Below are 14,988 nucleotides of genomic sequence, written 5' to 3' on the forward strand. Positions count from 1 at the left end.
TAGATGCAGAGAAAGCATTTGATAAGGTCCAACACCCATTCTTGATCAAAACTCTCAGCAAGATGGGAATGGAAGGAACCTTTCTCAATCTAGTTGAAGCCATCTACCACAAGCCAATGGCAAATATTATCCTCAAAGGAGAAAAACTAAAAGCCTTCCCTCTAAATTCTGGTACAAGACAAGGCTGTCCTCTCTCACCACTCCTATTCAACATAGCACTGGAAGTACTTGCTATAGCGATTAGGCAAGAAAAAGATATCAAGGGAATTCAGATAGGAAAGGAAGAAGTCAAGCTCTCACTGTTTGCAGATGACATGATACTCTACTTAGAAAACCCTAAAGACTCCACCAAAAAGCTTCTAGAAACAATAGACTCATATAGCAAGGTGGCAGGCTACAAAATTAACACACAAAAATCAATGGCCTTTCTATACACCAATAGCAATAAGGAAGAAATGGACATTAAGAAAACAATCCCATTCACAATAGTGCCACACAAACTCAAATATCTTGGAATCAACTTGACTAAAAATGTGAAGGACCTATACAAAGAAAACTATAAAACTCTGCTCCAAGAAATAAGAGAGGACACGCGGAAATGGAAACGCATACCCTGCTCGTGGATTGGCAGGATTAACATCATCAAAATGGCAATACTCCCCAAGGCATTATACAGATTTAATGCTATCCCTCTAAAGATACCCATGACATTCTTCAAAGAAGTGGATCAGGCACTTTTGAAATTCATTTGGAACAATAAACACCCTCGAATAGCTAAAGCAATCATTGGGAAAAAGAATATGGGAGGAATTACTTTCCCCAACTTTAAACTGTACTACAAAGCAATAGTTATCAAAACAGCATGGTATTGGAATAAGGACAGGCCCTCAGACCAGTGGAATAGACTTGAATACTCAGAAAATGTTCCCCAGACATACAACCACCTAATTTTCGATAAAGGAGCAGGAAACCCTAAATGGAGCAGGGAAAGCCTCTTCAACAAGTGGTGTTGGCACAATTGGATAGCCGCTTGCAAAAAATTGAACGTAGACCCCCAGCTATCATCATGCACGAAGGTAAAATCCAAATGGATTAAAGACCTCGATATCAGCCCCAAAACCATAAGATATATAGAACAGCACATAGGCAAGACACTCCAGGACATTACAGGCATCTTCAAGGAGGTAACTGCACTCTCCAAGCAAGTGAAAGCAGAGATTAACAGATGGGAATATATTAAGCTGAGAAGTTTCTGCACCTCAAAGGAAATAGTGCCCAGGATACAAGAGCCACCCACTGAGTGGGAGAAACTATTCACCCAATACCCATCAGATAAGGGGCTAATCTCCAAAATATACAAGGCACTGACAGAAATTTACAAGAAAAAAACATCTAATCCCATCAAAAAATGGGGAGAAGAAATGAACAGACACTTTGACAAAGAAGAAATACAAATGGCCAAGAGACACATGAAAAAATGCTCCACATCACTAATCATCAGGGAGATGCAAATCAAAACAACGATGAGATACCACCTCACACCACAGAGAATGGCACACATCACAAAGAATGAGAACAAACAGTGTTGGCGGGGATGTGGAGAGAAAGGAACTCTTATCCACTGCTGGTGGGAATGCCGTCTAGTTCAACCTTTATGGAAAGCGATATGGAGATTCCTTCAAAAACTGGAAATCGAGCTCCCATATGATCCAGCTATACCACTCCTAGGAATATACCCTAGGAACACAAAAATACAGTACAAAAACCCCTTCCTTACACCTATATTCATTGCAGCACTATTTACCATAGCAAGACTCTGGAAACAACCAAGATGCCCTTCAACAGATGAATGGCTAAAGAAACTGTGGTACATATACACAATGGAATATTATGCAGCTGTCAGGAGAGATGAAGTCATGAAATTTTCCTATACATGGATGTATACGGAATCTATTATGCTGAGTGAAATAAGTCAGAGAGAGAGAGAAAAACGCAGAATGGTCTCACTCATCTATGGGTTTTAAGAGAAATGAAAGACATTCTTGCAATAATAATTTCCAGACACAAAAGTGAAAAGAGCTGGATGTTCCAGCTCACCATAGGAAGCTCACCACAAAGAGTGATGAGTTTAGTTAGAGAAATAACTACATTTTGAATTTTCCTTATAATGAGAATGTATGAGGGAAATGGAGAGCCTGTTTAGAGTACAGGCGGGGGTTGGGTGGGTAGGAGGGAGACTTGGACATTGGTGATGGGAATGTTGCACTGGTGATGGGTGGTGTTCTTTACATGACTGAAACCCAAAAACAATCATGTATGTAATCAAGGTGTTTAAATAAAAAAATAAAAATTAAAAAAAAAAAAAAGAAAAAATCATAAGATCCTTTTTACATTTAAGACTGGTAAGTGCCCCCAAATAAAACTCCTAATATTTCCTTGAGCCTCCTAAGACCTCCTTATGATCTACATACAATAAAACTTGCTAAAGAGAGATCACCTAGGATGACCTGTGTGGCAATCTCATTGGGAAATACATTCTTATGACCCATCTTGCAAGAGACCAAAGAAATTCTTTTTTCAAAAATGTATGGCCTTCTCTTGTCTTTTGAAAGACATCAGTTACCCACTGTGTTAAAATATGTAGATGGAAGAATGGACAGGAAAATGAAGTAAACACTAAGAAATTTTACTCACTATGTATCAATGTCCTGGGTAACACACACTGCCTCTAAGGAAAGATGAGGAGGATAATTTGGGTGGGAGATGTTAGTGAAGGGAGAAGCCTTGATGCAACCCCTCTTACAGGATTTTCCTGAAAAGAAAGAACATGAGGTTGTCTGTGTGCAGGCATGAGGGTCTATCTTAGGTGGTTTCAGATTCATAACAGGTCAAAATAGAAGGTAGGGGCTGGAGAGGTGGCACAGAGTGGTAAGGCACCTGCCCTGCCAGCACTAGACTAGGACAGACCGAGGTTCTATCCTCGGGTGTCCCATTATGGTCTCTCAAGCCAGGAGCGATTTCTGAGCACATAGCCAGTAGTGACCCCTGACCGTTTGGGGTGTGGCCCCAAAAACAAACAAACAAAACAATACTAAAAACAGAAGGTAGATAAAACCGACCTGAGAGAAGCATAGAGTAGATGAGGGAAAGTCACTAGGATCTTCCTAGTGTAACGGCCAGTTTTGATTAAGATCAAATTTGGAAAGTGAGTGTCCAGGAAAAGACAAATGTTGTAAGCAGGATGCTGTTTATGGTGTTCTCTGCACTTTAGTGACCAGTCATGCCTCAAGACTGTGGACTTGGGAAATTGGGTCTGTCTTCACTGCCTGTAGAGCCAACTCAAGTTATCCCCACACACTAAAGGATTCCATTCTGAGTCATCTTCCTCAAATCTGTACCTCAACCCCAGAACCTTCTTCCGTGTGCATGTTAATACAGCTCCAGATGTCTAACCCTGCTTCCTCAATGGCTTCAGTCTCTAAGTCTAACCTTGGTGCTCAGATCATCTTGAGGATCACTTTGCTGTGCTCTTCCTTCTCTATAGGACCCCCTCCCTCTCAGTTCATAAATATGCTCAAAATCTTTTTATACAAAAGAAAGGGCAAGAATAAAACAACACTAAACCTACCCCACACTTACTTCTACTCATAACAACAGCCATTATCATAATGCACCCAGAGTGCCTATTCTTAGCACTTCTCACACATGAACTCATTAATCCCCAGAGTACCTCTTAGAATAAAGTCAAATAATGATCCACCATCTTTCAGCTGAGAAGACAGAAATGCAGAGTGGTAAAAGAGCTTATGTTTTCCCCCTGGAGGAAGACAGAGCTGAAAATACTCTCAGAATTTGGCCCCAATTCTGTCCCCTTAATCATCTCCATGAGTTAGTTCTCTTCCTTCTCTTTCAAACTTGGATAGAGTTGAAACCATCTCTCCCTCATCCCCATAGAATAGTCATATGGATTATCTCTGGCATCTAGATCTCAGTGGGCAATCCCAATAGGTCAAGAACTGGTAGGCCCAGCTCTGATGAAAGGTGTTCCATGTAGTTGAGGAACTATAAATCCAACACAAGCACAAATCACATACCATGTACTATATACATATAGCCCCATACATATACAATTCACACATACACTGACCACACACTGTATACATATCCCTCGCATAGACACACATCACATACCACAAACCACACACCTCACCCCACACACATCACACCTATACACACATCATATACCTCACACACCACTGCTACATACCACTTATCACACCAAATCCACACCACATTCACATGTACACCATGCTATACAGACACATATATGCATAGTTCTTGGGTAGAGACAATGCTTGAGATGAGGTTTTAATTTGCTAATCTAGATCGCTGTCAGCAATATAAATATCTGAGCAACCATTGGACAAGAACTTTTTACCAGTCCAACTACTTGCATGTTTTATGGTTCTGGTTTATAGTGATGAGGAAGGAACCAGTATGACAAGCTCCAATAATCAGAGTGAAGAGCTAGACCTAGTCAAAAGCCTGGAGATGCAAACAGTAGGGGCCTAGAAAGAGATACTCCCCCAGACCAATTCTGGTGACAAGCAAACAAGACCTAACTTTCCCTATTCCTTTTCAGCCTGTAAAGAAGGCATCTCTCTTAGCTTTCAGCATCTTCTCCACCATTCATCTTCCAGTGTTCTGTGTGGTGAAATTTTAAACAAATTGTAATTGCCTAGGCTGGAGTTTGGCCTGGGGATTAGGTTCAACACTTTCGTGTTTGCAGATGGGTGGAGGTAAATTTAACTCTGGTTCTGGTTTCTCATTTTCCTCAGTACAGTGAAATATCCTTCAAGTAGAAAGTTTGGGCTGTTGGAATAGAGAGATCCTTTGCTAGCCAAGAAACATCTTTTATTCTGTTATTAGTCATCATATCTCAAATCTTGAAGTGCTCTCCTCTCCTGCCTGACAAATGTATAGTGTTATAGTGCTAAGATAGTTGAAAACAAGGACGTATCTGTATTTTTGTTCACATTTATATACTTCTCCTGCAATTCTTTGAAAAGAAGCTGATAAACATTGTGGGTCCTCCTATATAAGGAAGGAGATGTGTACGGATTTAGAAGATATACTGATAAGCTTCAACCCTGGAAAGAAAGGATTCTGACTCCTAGTCCCAGTATCCCTTTACCAAAGGAAGTTTGGCACCAGGGGATGAGTTCCTATGCCATTAAGTAGTCATAAGATATTTAGCATTCAATTGATTCTGCCAAGTGACCCTTGATGGCATTATATTTTCAGATGTTGATGAAATTATCTGTGTCCTTACAAAAAAAGTCAATCTACTATAATCTAGCTGAGTCTGCTAAATCAAGACTGTGGCTTCTAGAAAACATTTACTTTTTGTTATTCATTCCAAAGATTTATTGGATGAATTGTAAAGTCAGAAAACAGTATTTGGCATTGTCCAGAATCCTAAGAATGATTTCAGTCCCTGTGAAGCCCGGCATCTTATTCCCTTATGCTTTTATAATATATTTTAGTTTTTGGCATTGTCTTTTAAGTATTGTTTTATAAATTACCACTTACCTCCTAAAATATTATGAGCATTTCTAGGCTATAAATAATTCTTCTAAAATATTATTTTAGCTTTTGTATAGTATTTTTTGAAAAGTAACGTGGTCATTTTTAAGCATGGTAAATTTATAACATGTATGTTTTATTCATGTAATAATTTAGATTGTCTTCAGTCTTCAATAAGTTAGGTTGTTCCTCTATAATGTTTCCTCTAAAATGATCTTTGAACATTTTTTTGGATCCTCTATGGATGATTGCTTAGGATAAATTCTAGAGATGTCCTTTTGGATAAGAGCATTAAGAGGATACAGAAACAGACTGAACATGTACTTTGCATTAAAAAAAATGCCTGAATGGTCCATGGTGCCAGCACTACAATGAGTATCCCTGAGCACAACTAGAGCAAAATCAAACAGAAAGTGGAGATAGATCCCCAGATGTCCATTCCACTTGCACAAACATGGCTGCTCCCTCTATTCTAACCATCACTGGAAACCAGCTACGATGTGATTTTTATATTTTAGGAGGGGAGGAGTATTTGGGCCACTCTGACAGTGCTCAGTGTTTAGTTCTGATTCTGTGCTCAGGGATTACTCCTGGTATTGCTCAGATTACTATATGTGATGCCAGAAATCAAAGCAGATCAGCGGTAAGCAAGAAAATTACCTTACAGTCTACACTTTATTTTTCTTGGTTTTTGGGTCACACCCAGCAGTACTCAAAGGGCTCTATGCTCAGAAATCGCTCCTGGCAGGCTCAAGGAACAATATGGGATGCCAGGATTCAAACCACCGTCCTTCTGCATGCAAGGCAAATGCCCTACATCCACGCTATCTCTCCAGCCCCATCCTGCACTTTCTATTCAGAACTCAATCCTTTATTGATACGACCTACCTTTAGTCAGGAAGTGAGAGTCTTATCAACTCACCTCTGACTGGCTGTATGTTTCAGCTTCTCAGAGTCATTGCTACCATGATTCTTTTTGTCCTGGGGTCATAATGAACAAAACAGTAGTTATTCCTGGAAATACTAGGATAGACATATATTTAAGGATGTCTCTGGACTGGTCTAATCTCAATAAAATCCTTGTAGCATGGAAATGCAAACTCTCAAATTGGAATTCTCAGTTGGCTCTTTGTGAAGAAGAGCAAAGTCAGTTCTTCCCTTAGCCTTCCAACTCAATGTCCTTGACCAGTCAGCATCACCACATAGACAGACTCCATGTAAGCCACTGCTCCCTTCTTTGCTCTTTCCTTATCCTCAAGTGTGTACTAGTTCCTTCCCAGATTTTCCTCTTGTACTCTTTCCCTTTGGGAACATGTGCCATCAGATATGAGGAAAGACATAGTGAAGGAATCCTAGCCTGTTTTGTCTATATGATCCTCTAAAATGCACTGATGGCTTTTCTTTACTCATGAATATAAAGTCTTCTGAGGTTATGGTCATCAGACATCAATGCCATTAAAGATCATCTTCCCTTCCTGACTGAAAGCTGAAGTTTATGCAGAAATAGCTAAGAATTGTCCCAGGAAATCTATCCATATGCAGATTGTAGGTGTTGGAGATTCTTCTGACACCTTAGAAGGGGGGTGCCCAATTAATTAATTAATTAATTAATTAATTAATTCCAGGAGTTTCAACATTGATTTTTCAACATTGAGGCTGTATTTCAACCCAAGGGTTTGAGAATAAGATAATATCAATGTCAGTGGTGCTGGGAATAGCCAGGCCATCCCATTGATACTGGGATATTCAGGGACATACCTGACAGTACTCTTGGGGCCTTTTGGACTGTACCCAACAATGCTCAAGGGACTGTGTGTTGCTGAAAAATCAAACATGTGTCTGGCTCATGCTGGGTATGTGCCCTAACTATTCTTCTCTCCTTTGCTCCTGAAATGTCCCTTAAAAGTTACTTTTTAAAAATAGCCTCTCACTATACATTTATTCATATCCTATGTGGTTTTCTTCACCACTAATGAAAAGAAATAAGTTTTCTGAGACCTAGAGTCCTTGTAGGCGGAAAAATAGGAGTATACTGGAAATTTCATCTTTTTCCCTAAAACCTAACTAACTCTTGGAGTGAAGCACCAAGACTGAGATCCACATAATAGAGTCACAGTCCATTCAGTGTTTTCTAAGCCTCACTCTTAAATTTGAACCTCGTGCTAGATATTGGGGGCTTAAGCTAATGATCATATTTACTTTAGTAAACTATTAAAAAAAACTAATTCAAAGTTTGTTTCTGACCAGCTACCTTCTTAATCCCACAGCACCTGCCAGAGGACATCCAATAACCCACTCTTTAGGGCAGAGAAAAACATACAAAAGAAAAAGCCTTGGCTGGAATGACTCATGTTACAAGCCAGCTGCTTTCCAGAATCCGTTAAGCTTTAGGGTCCAGATCTCCTTTTGTGGCTTTTTACAGACTTTATTTGAACAGAGAAATTACAACAACACTGCCCACATAAAAGCCAAGAGAAGAAGCTAGCTGGGGTAGAGTGAGCATCCCATTTTTACTATACTTTAAAACAAAATGGCAAGGGTGCTAGCAAGCACTGTGTTTGATTTCACAGTCATAAATGCCCCCCCACCTCTGTTCTCAGGTACAGTTGAGACGACCAAACTTGTACGTGATAAATTTCATTGGATCATCAGCAGGGAACTTTCCCCAGACAGCGGATCTCCGGGACATGAATACCTCATCTGACCACAAACTTGTACAAGATAGATTCCATTTGATGTTAGCAGAGAACTTTCCCCCAGACAGTGATTCTCTGGGAAATGAAGACCGAATCTGGCCATTTAAGTTCATGTAGATTTATCACTTAGCTTCCTCAGCTCCTCTTAAGATGCCAAGTTGTTTAGGCTTTTTCTTTTTTATTTCAAACTACTAAGGGATCTGCCTTGTCCCCTCTGTGAGCATATTCTTTGACAATAAGAAATCATGTCTAGTGCAGGCATTGATTTTTTTTTTTCTGTCCCCCAGTGACCATCCATGAGTCAGTGGTAGCTGTCTCAGAGTCTCTGAGGTGGGAGTGGAGAGCGCTTCCCAGTAGGAAAGGTGCCAGGACCAGTAGATGGCATTTTCTTTTTTTTTTTTTTTTTTTTGTGGTTTTTGGGTCACACCCGGCAGTGCTCAGGGGTTTTTCCTGGCTCCATGCTCAGAAATTGCTCCTGGCAGGCACCGGGGACCATATGGGACGCTGGGATTCGAACCGATGACCTTCTGCATGAAAGGTAAACGCCTTACCTCCATGCTATCTCTCCGGCCCCAGATGGCATTTTCTATGGAGCTGAGCTGAAGGAAGAGCCTGAGAAAGTAAACTATTTCCACTGTTCAGTGGACTGAGATTGTGTTTGGTGTGTATAATGTATGTATGTGTGCATGTATATGCTCATTCACATGTCTTTATTTTTAATTTATCCATGATTTATTTAAGAAATATTCTAGTATATAGGGCCTTTGCCTTGCATGCAGTCAACCCAGGCTCAATGCCTAGCATCCCATATGGTCCCCCAAACCTGCCAAGAATGATTTCTGAGCACAGAGCCAGAAATAATCTATGAGCACTGCAGGTGTGGCCCCAAAACAAAAAATTTTATGACTCATCTTTCTCTTATAAAAAGTATTCCAGAGATTGGGAATAGAATAAAAATTGAGAGAAAAAAATCAGATAAATACATTTTCAACCAAGACTGTGTCTTGATGAGACATGGAGAGTATGAACGTACAAAGGGCATGGATCTGTGGTACTTTGGGCCTCTGCTTATTTAAACATGAAAATAGAAAAAGGTGATTAAGCAGATTCATGAAAATATTCTATTTTCAGCAATAGATATCTGTACCCTTGCATCTATGAAATGATTTGGAAAATGATAGTTGTCCTAATGTTTTCAGAGTGATCTTACTGTGCTCTTGATGAAAGCAACTTGAATAAAGAACATGCAAAATGAAACTAGAAGAGAAACAGAATCCAACTTATGCCATCTGATAATATTCAGGTACTCACACACTGAAATGTGTTCCCATAAAAATTCCAAGAGAGTACTTCATTCTCTCTGTTTCTCTTACTTCATCATCTCTTCATGAAACTCTTCATGAACACTCGGGGTAGAGTTGTATCTAGAACATTTCTACCAGGGTGTGGTTGATCTGACATTACATCAGCAAAAATTGACAGGACAGTTAAGATTATAAGCAGTGTGAACACATATGTTCATTTTTTGCCGACGATAAAATCAAAAGCCAAAAATATTAAGTGATTTGGTCAAATGCCACTTTCACTTAGTGTCAAAAATTTAATCAATCATGAAAAATGAGAACCTGGAAAGAATTAAACTCAATGCATTTGGCTTTTCTTTTAATGACTTCTTTCCAGATCAACTGTAAGAATAGTGTACCTTGTAGTTATGGGACTGGAGCCAGGGATGAGAGAGATGGTGGCTTACACACAGCATTGAATGGAAGACACTAATGGCTCGTTCTGACCTGGCTCAACAAAGTATTACAGCTGTCTTGTTCTTTGTTCCCCAGTTCATATTCAGATATCTGGGGTGCTCTATGTCAACACACCTTATCCTTAGAATATAATATCCTGTAAAGATGATTCACATCACTTTAAAGACTCAGACCAAACTCCATGGTCTTCCCACATTAGGATCCTCATGATAACAACAGACTGTTGATTTGTGCAAACATGTTACTTTTCCCCATCTGGATAGCCTGTTAGACAGCAGAGAAATCCTTGAGTGGTTTTTCTTTCAGTCTCCAAAATCAATCAGCACCTTCACAGCCCTACTTTGAGCCCTTGTAAACATATGAACTGGGAGAGAAACTAATCCTTACCTACACTTCTACCAATCCTTTGTGAGCGCCCAAGAATTAAATGTACCAAAGAAAGGCTCCACCCGGTGCCGTTGGCACAGGCTTGAAAGATACAGCCAGGTTCCCTTCAAATGGATCATATTTCCTTTTGACACGATTCTAAATTCTTTAGGCCCAGCAGGGAGACCATTGGTAATTTCCTGTAATTCAGCGCACACACACACACACACACACACACACACACACACACACACACACACACACACACACACACACACACGACCAGTACTACTAAAAGCCATGCAGCATTCTCTCCGATATGGTTAGGGGCCTGGAAAATTTTTCCTTTACTTTTTCTCTTTGGAGTTACTCTATTTACACAGGTTCCTGTGTGACATCATTACCATAAATATAATTTCAACTCTCTCTGGAAGTCCTTCATGTACAGGGTCATTAATGATCACAAAGTAGTCAGGGCTGAGGTTGCCTTTAAGTACCTAGTTCTTCCTGTCATGATAACAAAATGTGGTGGAAGCAACTCAATCAACAGTTCTTGGAGAATATCCAGAGATTCCTCAGAGATTCCCCCCTGTCCCCACCCCCCACATACTCACTACAGTAGTTTTATCCAGAGCAAAATTTGCTGAAGAAAGACCGAGGTAGAATGAGGATGTGGAATTTGAAAATTTGTTTGGACCTGATGCACAGTAGTGTGGTTGTATTATGTTTTGAACATGTTGAATATGACTCCCCCCCCAAACCCCTATGCCATGGGCCGCAAACGGCCCCCCATACAACATTTTGTGGCCTTGCCCTAGAGGAATCTTTTTTTGTTTTGTTTTGTTTTGTTTTAGTTGTTTGGGTCACACACCACCAATGTTCAAGGCTTACTACTGACTTTGCACTCAAGGATCACTCCGACTTTGCCTTCTGCGGCCCACAGGTAAATTGAGTTTGAGACCCTTGCCCTATGGGAAGACAAGTAGACACAGCACAAAGGAAACTTTGCATCTGAATGTAGCATCAGAACTAGAGCAATGGTGTCCTGAGCAATAACCCCCCCCCCCCATATCCTGTGGACTTAATGGCTTGGGTGTACAGGGAGAAACTTTAATTCCAAAACTTAAGAAAATTCTCTATCACGCCACAACTTCTAAGTAAGGCACAGTTCTGATTATTGTGTCCATAGGGCTAAATCCTAGCATAGTGATAGAATATAATATCTTCTAAGAGAACAGAAAACAAGCTCTAAAATCTACTTAAGGTTCTAGCAACCACAATCAAACAAATAAAAACACAAAAGATGCTTTTTATTTAGATCATAAAATCAACATTATCATTTTAATATGCCCCCTAGGTACAAATACTTGAGCTGATCAGATAGGTGGTTTCACCAAATTTCTGAGATCTGGTGGAACATTGTTTACATTTTAAGTGCTTTTCAACAATCAACTGCTACATTCCAAACACTTGTTAGCCACATGCTGCTGCCCTATTTTACCGACAGCTCTAGAAGCTATGGCCTCTCCTGTCTTATCCTTACTCTGTCTTCACTCCTTCACTCTTGTGCTCATTCTGCTGGAAAAGCTGATGGCCGTGGACAAGCCTTGATTCATACCCTGCTTGCAGCCTCTCTAAAGCATCAAGGACTTGTGATATCTCCCCTTCTCTATGTTCCTATTCCCAACCATGAAGTGGGAAACGGGAATGGAATGCAGTAACATGCACTATGTATCTAGTGCTGGATTGAAAACCCCTTTCAGGCATCATGATGCCACTTTCCTGTCATTCCTCTTGGGCTTTGAGAGGTACCCAACATTAGTCATAGTCTTCTAGCAGTACAGAAGTTCCAATCTAGGTCTGGCTACTCATTCTCAGGGATAACTGAGTACCATGAGTGCCTTAGGGAAGCAATTTGACCTGGGTTTTCGGAGGTTAGAAAGAGAGGATTATATCTCTGTGTGGTTAACCAAACTAAATACACTTCTAATTGGGATTCCTAAGGAGGCTAAGGAGCTTGTTTTACCCACTTAAGGTTTTCAATGCAGTGAAGCAGATTTTCCCAAAAAAAAACCACACTGAAAGCCTGCACATCGGACATCTCCATGCCTCTACCCATGGGCCTTTGCCTGCATGCCCCTTCTCTCAACTCCAATGCGACCAAATTCCACAGGCTTTCTCAGTACTCCTAGACCCTTATGGATATTGTGGTCAGAATTGATGAGCCTTCTTGTGGTCCCTGGCCTCAAGGATGACTTCAGATCAGGCTCAGCCTGCCAAGGATGATGTGAGGCACTTACTCACTGTGGGAGACACCAGGGAAGCACTTCCCAGTGGTGAAGATGCTGATCCCATCAAATACCAGTGCAGACATTCCAGCTGCAATGTTTCATAGGGACAAGGTGGCCACGAGCTGGCTAGCATTCTTCTTGGTCAATGGGGACAAAAGAGAGGAAAAGGTACAAACCTCCTGGAGAGAGGGTATCTAAAAGGAATAGAGGGGTGCTCAAATCATCAATCATCGAAGTCCTTTATGATATCAAGATAAGGGAAAGATTAGAGATTTTTTTCTATTAGGCAATAGAATGTTTGGGAAATGGATGGTTCCTAGGCTAAAAAGTAGAAAACAGAGATTATAGAGATTCTTCATATGGATTCACTCAATTGTGGGTGTGGAACTTGGGGAGGTGTGGATCAATCTAATCTGGCTCCAATTTGACTCCAGGAAAGGATTTAAAATATGGAGCATTGGAGGGCAGAAGAGACTATTTCCTGGGGTAGTGAGTCATACAAAATCCTCCTGGTGTTTATCGGGCTGGAGATTGACCAGGGAGGTCATTCCAAAGCAAAAATGCAGCCTCTCTGTGTCTCTGTCTCTCTTCTCCCTCTCTGTCTGGGTTTGTTTCCTTGTCTCTGCCTCTGAAATTCCTCTCTGCCTGTCTTTGTTTTTCTGACTTATTTCTGGCTCTCCCATCTCCCTGCTTCTATCAAATGAGGTGAGCATGTTGGTGTAAGAGTCAATCCTAATTAAGAACATGGTTTCTACTATGGGTTAATTAATATAATCCAACTCTGATTTCTTTCTATAAAACCAGGCAGTGTATGCAAACATAGAGGTTAAAATCTTTCTTCAGACACCACATTGAAACTATGGATGAGTTCATCTTCAGACACAAAGACATTCCAACAAGAATATACCAGACCCCTCTTCGAATAAGCCAAATCAATCTCCCTGGGTGATGGGAAAGTGATGCAAATTTAGCCATAGTCAGTGTCTCTAAGTTAGGCAATTGAAAGTCTGGTTCTGGTCAACAGTCCTCCTGGCCAAGTGCCTATAAAACCTGAGGTTCCTAGACACTCATCTTTCTAAGAAACCCACCACAAGTGAACATCTAAACTTTTGAGGTATAGAGAGGGGTGGTACACCTATCACTGCTCAGGGCTTACTCCTGACTCTACACTAGGGATCCCTCCTGCAGGCTTGGGGGACCATAAGTGGTATCAGATGTTGAACCTGGCTTGTCTGTGTGCAAGGCAAATAAATGCCCTATCTACTGTTGCTCCACCCCCGAGGGCTTGAACTTTGAGCTACACTTTATCCATTTCTTCCTGTGAGTTTATATATATAGCCTAGAACACAATCTCATCTCATAAAATACACAGGTGCAGAAACTACAGGGTGACTAGAAAGAGAAGTGACATCAGATAAGTTCGACTTCATATATACCCTGATTGCCTAGGAAAATCAAAATGATTCTTTCTCAATGTACAGGTCAAGTTTTCTTGGATCCAGGCTAACTTGTGTGTGATTTTAATCCTGATATTCTTGGCTATGTCTCTATATCAATACACTCTCTAGTCACAGCAAATTTCACCCAGTGTCATTTAAGAACTTCTATGATATTAAGGTTTACAGTTTAAATTTCTAACAGAAAATAATGTTTTAGAGCAATGACAGTCTTGGTTGTTCTCTACAGCAAGGGTGTCCTAATTAGACTCAGTCAGAACTCCTGAACACTGGACTAATGAAAATTCAGTTACAACCAGAGGTGTTTTATTCTCTCCTGGGGATTGTTCCCAGGGGGGAGTGGTGGTACGAAATCAATCCATCAGCCCATGCTGAGACAGGTGATGAATTAATTGTGTGGTAGAGCCAAACAAACAGTCAGAATTCTGAACCTCCAAGTTCTCTCTTCTTTGTACCATTTTCTGAAGGCACTGCCATTATTTCTTTGATGGTAGATTCTCTCAACCAAAAAATGGAACTTAAAAAAAAATCAAACATAGTGGCATTGCCCTGTGTATCAATTACTTTGGGCATAATCATTATGTTGAAGAAATAGACAGGTACAAATGTGGAAGGTACAACTCTATGTGCTACCAAAAATCGTATATTTGTGAAGGGTAGGGGGCTCTAAGATGAATGGATCTTGTTTGCACTGGAAATTGTCACCAGGAGGGGGTCTTAGAGCATAGGTCATTCATTCCATCTCATGGAAGGGAGTGTTTATGTCTGATCTCAGGAAAGTCATGGGCCTCTTGAACTAGCACCTTTGAAATAAGCCATCTTGAGGGACCTT

The sequence above is a fragment of the Suncus etruscus genome, chromosome 13 (assembly GCF_024139225.1).
Source record: "Suncus etruscus isolate mSunEtr1 chromosome 13, mSunEtr1.pri.cur, whole genome shotgun sequence".
Taxonomy (NCBI): domain Eukaryota; kingdom Metazoa; phylum Chordata; class Mammalia; order Eulipotyphla; family Soricidae; genus Suncus; species Suncus etruscus.